Below are 13024 nucleotides of genomic sequence, written 5' to 3'. Positions count from 1 at the left end.
AGGACGATCCGGACTCTCGAGGATATGATTTGGGCTTGTGTGTTGTATTTTAGAGGGAGTTGGGATACTTATCTTCCACTGGCCAAGTTCTCCTACAACAACAGTTATCATGCTAGTATTTACCGACCACCATTTGATATGTTGTATGGGAGGAGGTGCAGGACCCCGATTTTTTGGGGCGAGGTTGGTCATCGGGTTATGGGAAGCACCGAAGTGGTGCTTAATACCACAAAGTTGATTCAGCAGGTGCACGACAGGTTGCGGGCCGCACATATTTGACAGAACAGTTATGCTAATCGACATCGTTCGAAACTTGAGTTTCACGTGGGGGACTTGGTGCTTCTGAAAGTGTCACCCTGGAAAGGTGTCATCCGGTTTCGGAAGCGGGGCAAGATGGGCCCTGGTTTATTGGTCCGTTCAGGATTAGTGCCCGAGTGGGCAGGGTTGCATACCGGTTGGATCTGCCTAATAAGCTCACTCAAATCTATAACACTTTCCACGTGTCTTAGTTGCGGAAATGTGTATCCGATTATTCAGCAGTAATTTCGTTGGATGACATTCAGGTGAATGAGCACCTGAATTATGTGGAGAGGCCGATTGTGAATTTTGACAGGAAAACTAAGACTTTGTGTAATAAGGTGGTGAATCTGGTGAAGGTGCAATGACAGCACCGAAGGGGCTCTGAGTGGACGTGGGAGCCGGAGGACGAGATGTGGGAGCACTACCCAGACTTGTCTGCATCAGCGGACTTCGAGGACGAAGTCTAATTCAAGTGGGGGAAATTTGTAACATCCGAATCCAGGTATGTTCTTGTTTGGTCCTTTAAGTTTGAATTTTTTGCGAAATTGGTCCCCTCATACGTTGGGTGTACGTTTGGTACGCCTAGCGTACATGCGCGCATGGAATCGGGGAACTTAACCACGTACGTTGGGTGTACATGTTGTACGTTGGGCGTACGATAGCCAAGACCAAACCCTAATTTTTAGGGCATTAGCCCTATTAAAACAACATTATGGCCTTTGGACACTCACCCTCATCAACATCCACTGTTCATTACGTCCCATTTAAGCCTAGTACATCCTTTTGAGTGTTCTTGAGCTTTGAAGTGACTTTTGTGGCATTTTGGTGTGTTTTCAAGAAGAAGGAACTTGGAGACCAAACATTTGTTGAGGTTGAGCTTCTAGATCCAGAGTCTTCATCAACTTTGGGAGCTTTTGAAGGTAGAAAGTTCTTACCTTGATGATCCATTTGATAGTTAGAGTTTAGGGCTTGAATATGAGCTTTATCTGGTCCCATGGTTCTCTTGGCGAGTTTGGGCAAGTCCAGGAGTTAGAGGTGTTAGATCTCTGTCCCTTTGTTGTTATAGATGCATAAAAATGTCATCTTGATGGTTGATATGATTCCATGCATGAATTTGAGTCCTTAATACGAGCCTTAATGGATAAAAATGGATGTTGGGTTCCATTAAGACATGTTAAGTGATAAAGTTGCCAACTTTATGCATTAGAATCCTAAAATGGACGAGATCTGAAAGTTGGACCTTATGGCTGAACGGATTAAGCACTTTTTGGCTTAAGGTGGCAAGTAGATCAGTACACCGAGCGTACCAAGGGGTACGTCGCGTGTACTGATGAGTGGTCGAGTACGCCAAGCGTACAATGCGTACGCCGAGCGTACGCCTCACAGAGGCTTTCCTTGGGCTTTTGGCCTTGGGTTGGGCTTTGGAATTTTGGGCCTTAGTTAGGTTTTGGGCCTTAGTCTATTTGATGCATGAGTGTGCCTTAGGTTTTCGTTAGTAGGCCTTAAGTTGCTTGAGTTGGGCCTTTTTGGGCCTTGGAGTCCATTATTGTGTTATTGGCCTAAGTTTGGTTAGGCCCATTATGGGAAAGGTAAATTGGACTTTTACCTTAGGGGTCTAGATTTGGGATTTAGGGCCACGGTTATGGTTTATAACCTATTTCTGATTAGGATGATTTGTTTGTGTTCAATGTGGGATCTTCCGGTTCGGTAGCCGAGCATTTATTTACATATCAGGGAACTGAGGTAAGTTTTCTCACTGTATCAATGGGTCGAAGGCACCAAGGCCGGCTCGTTATTTGTGATATAGGATGCAAGCTATATTTGTGATATGTGTATGAAAGACCAGGATTTGGAACCTAGAAATTGTATGAAAGACCAGGATGTGGCCCCTAGCATCTGTACGAAAGACTAGGATCTGGTCCCTGGAAACTGTATGGAAGACCGGGATTTGGCCCTCGACAGGAAATTGCTTGTAAGACTATGGGTTGGCTCATAGCACTAAGTTATTTATGTTTGGTATGTGGTGCTTTGGGTAAACTCACTAAGATTTTGCTTACAGTTTGTATTCTTGGTTTCAAGTACTTCCGGTACCAAGGGGAAGGGCCCGACGTGATGGCACAACATTCACTCATCACTATTTTCCGCACTTTTGATATTGTACTATGATGATTTGACATTATTGTTATGTGATGGTTTTGGAACAATGTGATGATTGTAACTCTCGTTTTTAAAAATGAAAAATTTTATCCTGGTTTTTGGGTCGGTACATCTTAGGTATCAAAGGATACCTTTCTCATCATCTATTCATACATACATACTCTAGTTATATTTACATGCTCTGCTACATGTTTCTAACATATACCTCATACATACTCTTAATATATGTGTATGCTCTGATACATGTTCTTACATGTATAATCATCATATATCTTCATCTCATCACTTGGGGCAATTCACTTAGTGCCCCAAGATTCAACATACATACACACACAGACACACACACACACACACACACACACACACACATATATATATATATATATATATATATATATATATATATATATATATATATATATATAAACATAATCTAGAGAGAGTGATATAACTCACCTTATCCATTAGTGCAGACTAACTGTACCACTTTCTTCATTTCTGCCGTAGATGCATCTTGATCTATCTTTTTAACTCTTAGGCCTATTTATACACATATACAAGCATCTTAATACTTGTCTTAGCCTATTAAGAGCTTAATGACTCTTATGGTTAAAATGACCACTTAATGGATCAATAATCTAACTTTTCATTTTTGTTCTTCTAACTTCACCCAACTAATGAATTAAACATCTCGTACTACTTAATTCATTATAATCTACATTTAATAGATCAATTCACAGAAAACTAGTTAGGGTTTCAAACCCTAATTCTCATTGGATTGATTCATCTATGGAAATCACTTCCAAAGCTTGGTTAAAGCTTTAGACACTATCAATAGCATCATACCTAATCTACATACTAACCAAACCAAGCAATCTAATTAAAACCATTAAGCCCTAATTAGCTTAATTATGGAGAAGATGATTACCTCATGAGCTTTCCACCTTCAATCCAAGCCATAAATGTAATTACTAAAAAAAATTAAATTATGTGTTACAACATATATATATATATATATATATATATATATATATATATATATATATATATATATATATATATATATATATATATATGAACTCTAGCGGTGAAATGGTAACGTTTTTGATAATGCAACAGGTATATGCTCTCACTTATTTAATAATAACAAAAAATGTATAATGTTTTAGCATAATATTAGTTAAGACAAATCGTAGTTCACGGCGAGACAGTCACGTGGATATAAAGTTTGCAAAAAATCGGAGCCCCATTAAGTGACGCGGCACACCCACGTCGACATCTGACGAAATTTAAGTCTAGAAAACAGTTCCATTCAGCTCATTTTGTGTTTCTCTCGAACTGAAACTGGTATGAGGCGATTTTGATGTCTCAAGACACTTGGAAGAAGCTACAATCAAAGGGTATACTTTACAGCGTCTATAAACACATAAAGGTATTGTCTTCTTCCTTGTTTAAGCTCTTAAGCATCCATGGTGAATGTGTAATACGAGCTAGAAATTCGAAATTGCTAGTAGATAACTTGATTTTGATGTTATAATATGAGTATGGAAGCTAGAAACATACTTAATATGGTAATTTAATGGTCCAATTCACATATTTGATGATTAGGATTTCAAACCCTAATTGCGGAAGATGATGAGTTCAAGAAATTAGACTAAGAATTTGATGAATTAGGTCATGGAGAAACTTAATTCATGAAATTTAAATAGTTCCTTAACATAAATTTTTCAAATTGATATATTAGCCAAAGATTGATTACGTTGAATTTTAAGTGTTATTAAGCTATTAAAGGATTAAGATATGTTATAAAGAGGGCTTAATGTGAAATTTTGATAGACTTGGAACAAGGAAAAGGGAAGGAGCGCCAAGGAGGGAGTTGAAGAAAATTGGAAACTAGTGATTCCTAATTTATGAGGTGAGTTATAAAACCGTGTAAAGTAGGAACACATCGCTTATACGTTATGCTTAATAAAATAAGTACTTATTAAACTTGTTGGGTAATATAAAGAAAACATAAAGAGAAAAGATATTGCAAGCTTTCCCAAGGGTCCTTATGGACCAGGACGGGGCTATTTGGATGATTTGTTCTCCAGTATGGGTATCCGTAATTTATAGATGGGACCATAATATGGATAGCCGTAAATTATTAACGGGCCATATTATGGATAGCCGTAGTTATTGATGAGACCATATTTCGGTCGCCATGGTTTATAGTGATTTAATTATTATATTGAATTATAACTCACCTGGCGTGTTGTCTAATAACTATTATTTTCCTTGTGTTCCAGGTTCAGGTACAAAACTTTAGTATGAGTGATGATAGTGGTACCAAGAGTATGGACTGGATATAGATTTTGTACATTGTAATCTTGTTGCTTTAATTATGGTTTTGATATGGTTTGTACACCCGTTAATTTTCCTAGAAAAATGTTATATGGTTTTTGAATGATGTTGTATAATGCTCTGATAAATTCCCAGAAAATAACATTATAATATATGTAAAAAGATTCGGGTGTTACAGTAAGCGCCCTTAATCACCACTTGATCGTCTTCCCATCTCAGAATTGTCAGAGCTCAACTCCAAAGGGCTTGGGGGTGTTAAATGACGAGAATGAAGGCTTAACAGCCTTTCACCGAACCATGGTGGGCTCTTTACCACGTCGTGGTGACCAGTTGACTTCGGTCAATGGCAGCCACTTATGCCACCGTACCGTGGCGATCTACTTCTCGCGTCATGGGGCTCTTTCTCCACTAGCAACATACTTTGGTCACTGTTGGGTTTTATTTCAAAATTAGTTTCATAAACTAGTAAAATGGCAAACGAAAGACTTTAATTTTTCGAAAATAACATAACAAATTATACCCACCAAGGATCGTCTTGCAATTTGTAGGAAGATTAAATCGCCAACTAAAGAATGGATGAAGAAATAACATATGTAGTTCTTTGGGTCCTTTTGGGAGGCTTGGAAGTTGATGGAGAATGTAGAACTTTTGAGACACCAACATGAAACCAAATTGATGTAGATGCTAGTTAAAACTCTTAAGCTTTAAGTCCATATCCAAATACTACTTAAAGAGAGCAAAATGCCAGCAAGTAATCTTGTAACACTTCTTTGCAAGAGAGAATATGAGAGAGTACGAGGGAGCTACGGTTTTAGTGAGTAAAAAATGAATGAATGAAATCCTTCATAAAGATAAATCATTACCCAAGAGTTCTTAACACTTTAAGCACTCCATACCCTAAAGCCTACATGTCTACCATGCCTCTTAAGCCATGCATACTTTCCATTATTATATTCAAAAGAACATGTCTTGTTTCCTAGATACTACTTCATATTTTTTATATAAAAAGAGAAGAGAAGTTTATAAAATTCTTATAACTCTTTATAAGATATAAACTTTAACTTTTAGCTAAAAGACAAAAGATTATTTCTAGTCCAAAATAATGTACATGACTTAATAAATCATACCATATGATATATTATGTTACGTGCTAATGAAAATTAATATTTCCACGAAATAAATATTTTCCAGTTAATTATAACAGTTTATTGAATATTCATTAAAATCAATTTCTAATAAATAATCAATTGTATCAAGTTGTTGTTAATGTGACCCGTTAGTATCATATGTTAATTAGCAATATCACTTCAATATGACTCTTGATCATACTAAATCTTTCAATCTCCCACTTACGCGAGACTCATATTAGACTGATATAGACAGTGGTGAATGTCTAGCAACATTTCACTGCCCCCATAAACATATGACTTTGTGTCATTCTATCAACGCCCAATTCCCCAGAAGCTTAAAGCTACAATTGGTGTATAAGGTAACTTTATTAGTTATCCCTTTGTCACAAACATCATGTTGAACATGAGATGCTGATCACAATCAATCTCATTTGGTGCTCAACTTTTGGTAAGGTACCTTAGATGTCTAGCTCTCAACACATAATGGGAACAAATACCATCTTGACTACATAATTCTTGCATAGTTCACACCATACCTGAAAATTTCTTTTATAACTGTCTGATTAAGGACCAACATTTAACGATATCAAAGCACATCACTCCCTATACCTAAGTCCCACTATGCATCTCAGGTGTGTAACATCCCGATGATAAGGTACTTCTAATTTTGGACCCTATAATTTTATTATATTTCATTTTTGGTCCCTAAGTTAAGAAAGATTGCAAAAAGGTCCCATAGTGGCATTTTGGTAAAAGTTGGGATTGGAGGAGTATGTTGTGTGTAAGTGTGTACGTTGGGCGTACACTTCGTACCCAGGGTGTACGTGGAAAGCATGAAAACCCTAATTTTAGGGTTTTAGCTCATAATTAAGCAACCTTATGGACTCATATCCTCTTCTTACCCAACCTCCTTCTGTGATATCGAACCTCAAGCAACCCTAGAGCAAGAGAGAGCAAATTTTGAGCCTTTAAGAGAGTTTTGGATTGGTTTTGAAGAAAGAAGAAGGTGGTGAGAAGATATTGGAGTTGAGAGCACTTTGGATCTGGGATTTCTTCTTCGTTTGCAACATCTTGAAGGTAGAAAGCTTGCATCTTTATCACTCCATATTGTAGATCTAATTTTTTGCTCTTTTAAGTCACTTTTTGGTCCCAAAATGATGATTCATGAACATAACATGTTCTTGACCCATTAAGTTTTCCTTTCAGGCCCTTGGAAGGATCTTGAGTCATAAAAATGGGTTTCAAATGGTGGGTTTTTCTCTATGCATCACTTAGGAGGTCTTAATGGATTAAGAAGTTGAGTTAACCACTTAACGGACATAGAAAGTCATAAAGTTGGAAACTTTATGACTCTTGAGGGTATTTTAGCCATGGATCTGAAAAATGGACGTGAGTGTTTAAGCCAATAAGCACTTAATGAGATTTTTGGACTTTTGGGAGTATGCCCCGTATACCTGGAGTACCCCCCGTGTACGAGGTCAAGCACCCTGATGTTGGTCAATATGCGAGAACGCCCAGCGTAAATAGGGAGTACACCCCATGTAGTCACTTTGTGGTGACTCAACTGAGTTGACTCGGCTGGGTTGACTTAGTTGACTCAGTTGATTTGACCAGTTTGACTTTGACTTTGACCTAGTTTGACCAAGTTTGACTTAAGGGTATTTTGGGATTTTGATTGAGATTGGTCATTTGGTTGGATAGGTGACGGCTAGAGCTGAGATTCGGAGTCGAGACCTCATCAGATTTTTTCCAGTCTGTGAGGTGAGTTTTCCTCACTGTACTTACGGGTCGAAGGCACCAAGTCCGGCCCATTGGTTTGATATCCTACTATTCATTGATATGCTGAGTATGGAATAGATATGCATGATTATGCTAGTTGGCTATATGCTAGTCTGGTAGATCTATAGGACTACTTGTGATTCTGTATGTATAATTATATGTATATGTTTGTTATCTGTTATATGTCGACATATTGTGGTGTGTTGAGGTTGTACTGCTTTGTGTTGTAGCCAACAAACCCTGGAGCATTACAGATATTTGTTGAGGGACGGGTAGGGCATCCCAGACTCATTCTGAGGGCTCAGGAGCATTCCAGATACGAGCTGAGGACTGAGGGCTTAATGGTATTTCAATCTAATGACTGATTTGGTCAGGGAGGAAGCCAGACATAAGTTGCAGGGTTGGTGGAACTTTCATGGATGAGTTGTGTAGGGTCAGCCGACCAGTCGTGTAATGTTTAGCCTTCCTGTAGGAAGTGAGGATTGAGTGTATGTGTATGCTAGTGTGTATTGTTAGGGTTGTTGTGATGATCCTATGAGACAAATACTGGTAGGTGTGGAAGATAGTATGGGCCCGTACTACTGGAAGCACAGGACCCGTACGCGTAGCAGGGAAGTCACAACCCCTAGGGCTTTGTTGGGAGTTGGTTCCCCTGGTATGATATGCGTTTGATCTGATATCTCCCTGGTTTATTTTCAGTATGGTGGTTACGAGACGATTTGAGACGGGATCCGGACCAGGAGCGGGGACAGGTGGCCAGGATGGGTCGGGATTGACTGAGGATCGAGTTAGAGAGATTATGTGATAGGAGGTTGTTTCTGTTGTTCGGGATCAGATACCATATATATTTGGGTCTATCAAGACCTCTATGATGGAGTTCTTTGATGACAAATATGTTGCACTTTCTGAGGCTGCTGCTGCTGCAGCCACCGCAGCCGTTGCTGCTGCTGCTGCTGCCGGGATTGGCGCTGGGAGAGCCTTCCAGTATTATGACTTTGATAATACAAAGCCCCCAAAATTTGACGGAGTTTAGGTTCCGATCATAGCCATGAGGTGGCTGTCTGGCATCGATGGATGCTTTTTCACTTGCTCTTGCCCAGCTGACGAGAAGGTCAAGTGCACTCTGAACCTTCTTCAGTCCGGAGCGAAGGATTAGTGGAGACTTGTTACTAGCTCGTATTCTCCAGACCAAAGGACTATAGTGACTTGGGAGCAGTTCTCGTAAATGTTCCGTTCCATATATTTTTTGCTTATGGAGCTTGAGAGGTTGGCTCAGGAGTACTTGGATTTGAGACAGGGGACTGAGTCGGTGACGGAGATTACTAAGATGTTTATGGAGAGGGCCATGCTTTGTCCTGAGTTTGCTGCTTCTGATCAAGCTCATATGACCCATTACTTGAGCATGCTCAAGACATACATCATACAGTTTGTATCCACACAACGTAATGGTTCATTATTTGAGTTATATGAGGCCTGTAGGCGGCGAGAGATCGAGATGGAGCTCCAAACGAGGGAGTAGAGGCAGGCCCCAACATATCCTTAGCCTGCGTCGTAGCGGTTCAAGGCCACTGATGTTAGATCTGGGGGTCGGAGGGGCCGCACTTGTGGAAAGTGCGGAAAGGTTCATGATGGTGCTTGCCGATTTTCTTCTGGATGCCATAATTGTGGCAGGAAGGGCCACATGGCGAGGGATTGCCGTCAGCAGGCCCCAGTACCCAACACCGGGATTTGCTACCACTGGGACTAGGTTGGCCACATGAAGGCCAACTATCCCTTGCTCGTTGCTTGGCCGGTGTAGGCTCCAGCGTTGGCTACTCTGAGGATCACGGATGGGAGACAGGGCAGGGCAAAGCCCCCGAGGGCTCAAGATCGTGCTTCCCAACTCACGACAGATGAGTATAGGACGGCACCAGACGTCGTGACCGGTATGTTTCTATTTATATTTTCTTGATTATGTTTTATGTTATGCTCATGTATATGCTCCTAATAGGTATGTTCTTAGCGAACTCTTTGTCTGCCTTGTGTTATTTGACTCGGGCAGGATTCGGTCCTTTGTATCTCGATCATTAAGTAGAGAGTTTGATATGCATATTAGGGAGTTAGAGTGTCCGTTGCGGGTTTCTATCGCCAACGAACACGAGTTTTCTGCATCCAAAGTGTATCAGGGTTGTGTATTGGAGATCTCCAGGGCATCTTATCCGATTGATAGGATCTCTATCGCCATGGGGTGTATACGTGATAGTGGGTATGGACTGGCTGAGCAGGTTTGGTGCCATGATTGATTGTGTGGGCTAGTGAGTGGTAGTTAGAACCTCAAGTGGGGGAGAACTGGTTATATATGGAGAGGGCACCATGGTTGGTTCAGGGTTTTGCTCGACAGCCAGAGCTTGATAGTATATTCAGTACGGGTGTGCGAGCTATTTGGCTTATGTAGCTGATACTCGAGTTGGGGAGCATACTTTAGTTTCAGAGGTGCCAGTTTCCAGGGAGTTTGCTGATGTTTTCCCAGAGGAGTTACCCGGTGTGCCTCCTGAGAGGAAAGTTAAGTTCAGGATTGAACTTGTGCCAGGTGCGGCCCCAATTGCTAAGGCGCCATACTGCTTGGCACCGCCTGAGATGCAGGAGTTTTCATCTCAGCCTAAGGAGCTGCTAGGCAAGCATCTCATCAGACCGTGCAGTTCTCCGTGTGGAGCGTCGATACTGTTCGTCAAGAAAAAGGATGGTTCACATCGGATGTGCATTGATTACCGGGATTTGAACAAGTTAACGGTGACGAACCGTTATCCCCTTCTGCGGATTGATGACCTTTTTGATTAGTTGCAGGGTGCATCTTGGTTCTCCAAGATATATCTAAGGTATGGGTATCATCAAGTGAGAGTGAGAGAGGAGGACGTGGAGAAGACCGTGATCCGGACTCGTTATGGGCATTACGAGTTCGTGGTGATTCCATTTCGGCTCACCAATACACATGTTGTATTCATGGATTTGATGAATCGGGTATGCAGGGCGATGCTCGACCGATCTGTCATTGTGTTTATTGATGATATCTTGGTGTATTCCAAGACCATAGAGCAGCATGAGGAGCACCTTCTAGAGCTTTTGGGGATTTTGAGGCGGGAACGACTTTATGCCAAGTTCTCGAAGTGTGAGTTTTGGTTACGAGAGGTCCAGTTCCTTGGGCATGTCGTTAACCAGGATGAGATTTTGGTTGATCTGGCCAAGATCAAGGCGTTGATGCAAAGGGAGGTTCTGAAATGTCCCTCAGAGATCATGAGTTTCTTGGGCTTGGCATGGTACTATTGGAGAATTATTCAGGACTTCTCCAAGATTGTGGTACTCCTCACTCTTCTGACGAAGAAGGGGGTGGATTTCCGATGGGGATAAGTAGTAGCAGTCGATAGTGCTGGAGGAGGCTCATAAGTCTCGTTTTTCTATACACCCGGGAGCCACCAAGATGTATCGGGATTTCAGATTGAGTTATTGGTGGCCGTGTATGGAGAGGGAGATAGCCTAGTATGTCGAGAGGTTCTTGACTTGCAGGATGGTCAAGGCCGAGCATCAGAGGCCGCATGGAAAGCTGCAGCCTCTTGAGGTTCCCATGTGGAAGTGGGAACAGATCACCATGGATTTGATCAACAAGTTACCGAAGATGGCAAAGGGGTTTGATGCTATATGGGTCATCGTGGATCGATTAACCAAGAGTGCCCACTTTTTGGCCATACGGGAGAGCTCTTCGGCCGAAAAGTTGGCCGATGTGTATGTCTGAGAGATTGTTGCTCGTCATGGGGTTCTGGTCTCCATTGTTTCAGACCAAGATGTCCGGTTTACTTCCCGTTTCTGGAAGAAGTTCCACAAGGACCTGGGCACGAGGTTACATTTCAGCACTGCTTATCATCCACAGACTGACGGCCAGAGTAAGCGGACTATACAGTCCTTTGAGGATATGCTCAGGGCCTGTGTTATTGATTTTGGTGGGAGTTGGGATTCCTACCTACCTCTTGTAGAGTTCTCCTACAACAACATTATCATTCCAGCATTGGTGCTCCATTATTTGATCTCTTATATGGTCAGAGCTTTTGTACCCCGGTTTGTTGGGGAGAGGTTGGTAATATGGTCATGGGAAGGACCAGAGTAGTCCTTCAGACCACTGATCTCATCCAACAGTTCAGGCAAAGACTGCAGACCACTCAGAGTCGGCATAAAAGCTATGGCGACCGTCGCCAATCAGATTTGGAGTTTCAGGTCGGCGATATGGTGCTTCTGAAGGTCTCACCCTGGAAGGGTGTGATACACTTCAGGAAGAAGGGGAGATTAGATCCCCGATTTATTGTACCTTTTTCGGATGATTTATAGGGTTGGCAAGGTAGCATACAGGTTAGATTTCCATGTCTCTCAGTTGCGGAAGTGGGTGTTGGACAACAAGGTAGCGGTTCCGTTAGATGATATTCAGGTCGATAAGCGCCTACCTAAACTATGTCGAGAGGCCGATAGCTATTTTGGAAAGAAAGATGAAGGTCTTGCGCAACAAAGAGATACCTTCGGTAAAGGTACAGTGGCGGCATCAGAGAGGCTCCGAGTAGACCTGGGAGTCGGAGGCTGAGATGTGGGAGCATTATCCTGAGCTATTCGCCATATCCGACTTCGAGGAGGAAGTCTAGATCAAGTGGGGGAGAATTTTAATATCCCGATGATAAGGTACTTCTAATTTTGGACCCTATAATTTTATTATATTGCATTTTTGGTCCCTAAGTTAAGAAAGATTGCAAAAAGGGCCCATAGTGGCATTTTGGTAAAAGTTGGGATTAGATGAGTACGTTGTGCATTAGTGTGTACTCTAAGCGTACTAAGTCGCGCCTTAGTATGTTGGGCGTATACTTCGTATGCAGGGCGTACGTGGAAAGCATGTAAACCCTGATTTTAGGGTTTGGCTCATATATAAGCAACCTTATGGACTCATATCATCTTCTTACCCAGCCTCCTTCTGTGATATTGACCCTCAAGCAACCCTAGAGCAAGAGAGAGAAAATTTTGAATAAAGAAGAAGGTGGTGAGAAGATCTTGGAGTTGAGAGCACTTTGGATCTGGGATTTCTTCTTGGTTTGCAACATCTTGAAGGTATAAAGCTTGCATCTTTATCACTCCATATTGTAGATCTAAGTTATTGCTCTTTTAAGTCACTTTTTGGTCCCAAAATGATGATTCATGAACATAGCATGTTCTTGACCCATTAAGTTGACCTTTCAGGCCCTTGGAAGGGTCTTGAGTCATAAAAATGGGTTCCAAATGGTTGGTTTTGCTCCATGCTTCATTTAGGT

This window comes from Lactuca virosa, chromosome 3, assembly GCF_052849685.1.
Source record: "Lactuca virosa cultivar CGN04683 chromosome 3, Lactuca_virosa_CGN04683_v6, whole genome shotgun sequence".
Classification (NCBI taxonomy): domain Eukaryota; kingdom Viridiplantae; phylum Streptophyta; class Magnoliopsida; order Asterales; family Asteraceae; genus Lactuca; species Lactuca virosa.
The sequence above is the reverse complement of the archived record's forward strand: the minus strand, read 5'-3'. Positions refer to the sequence as shown.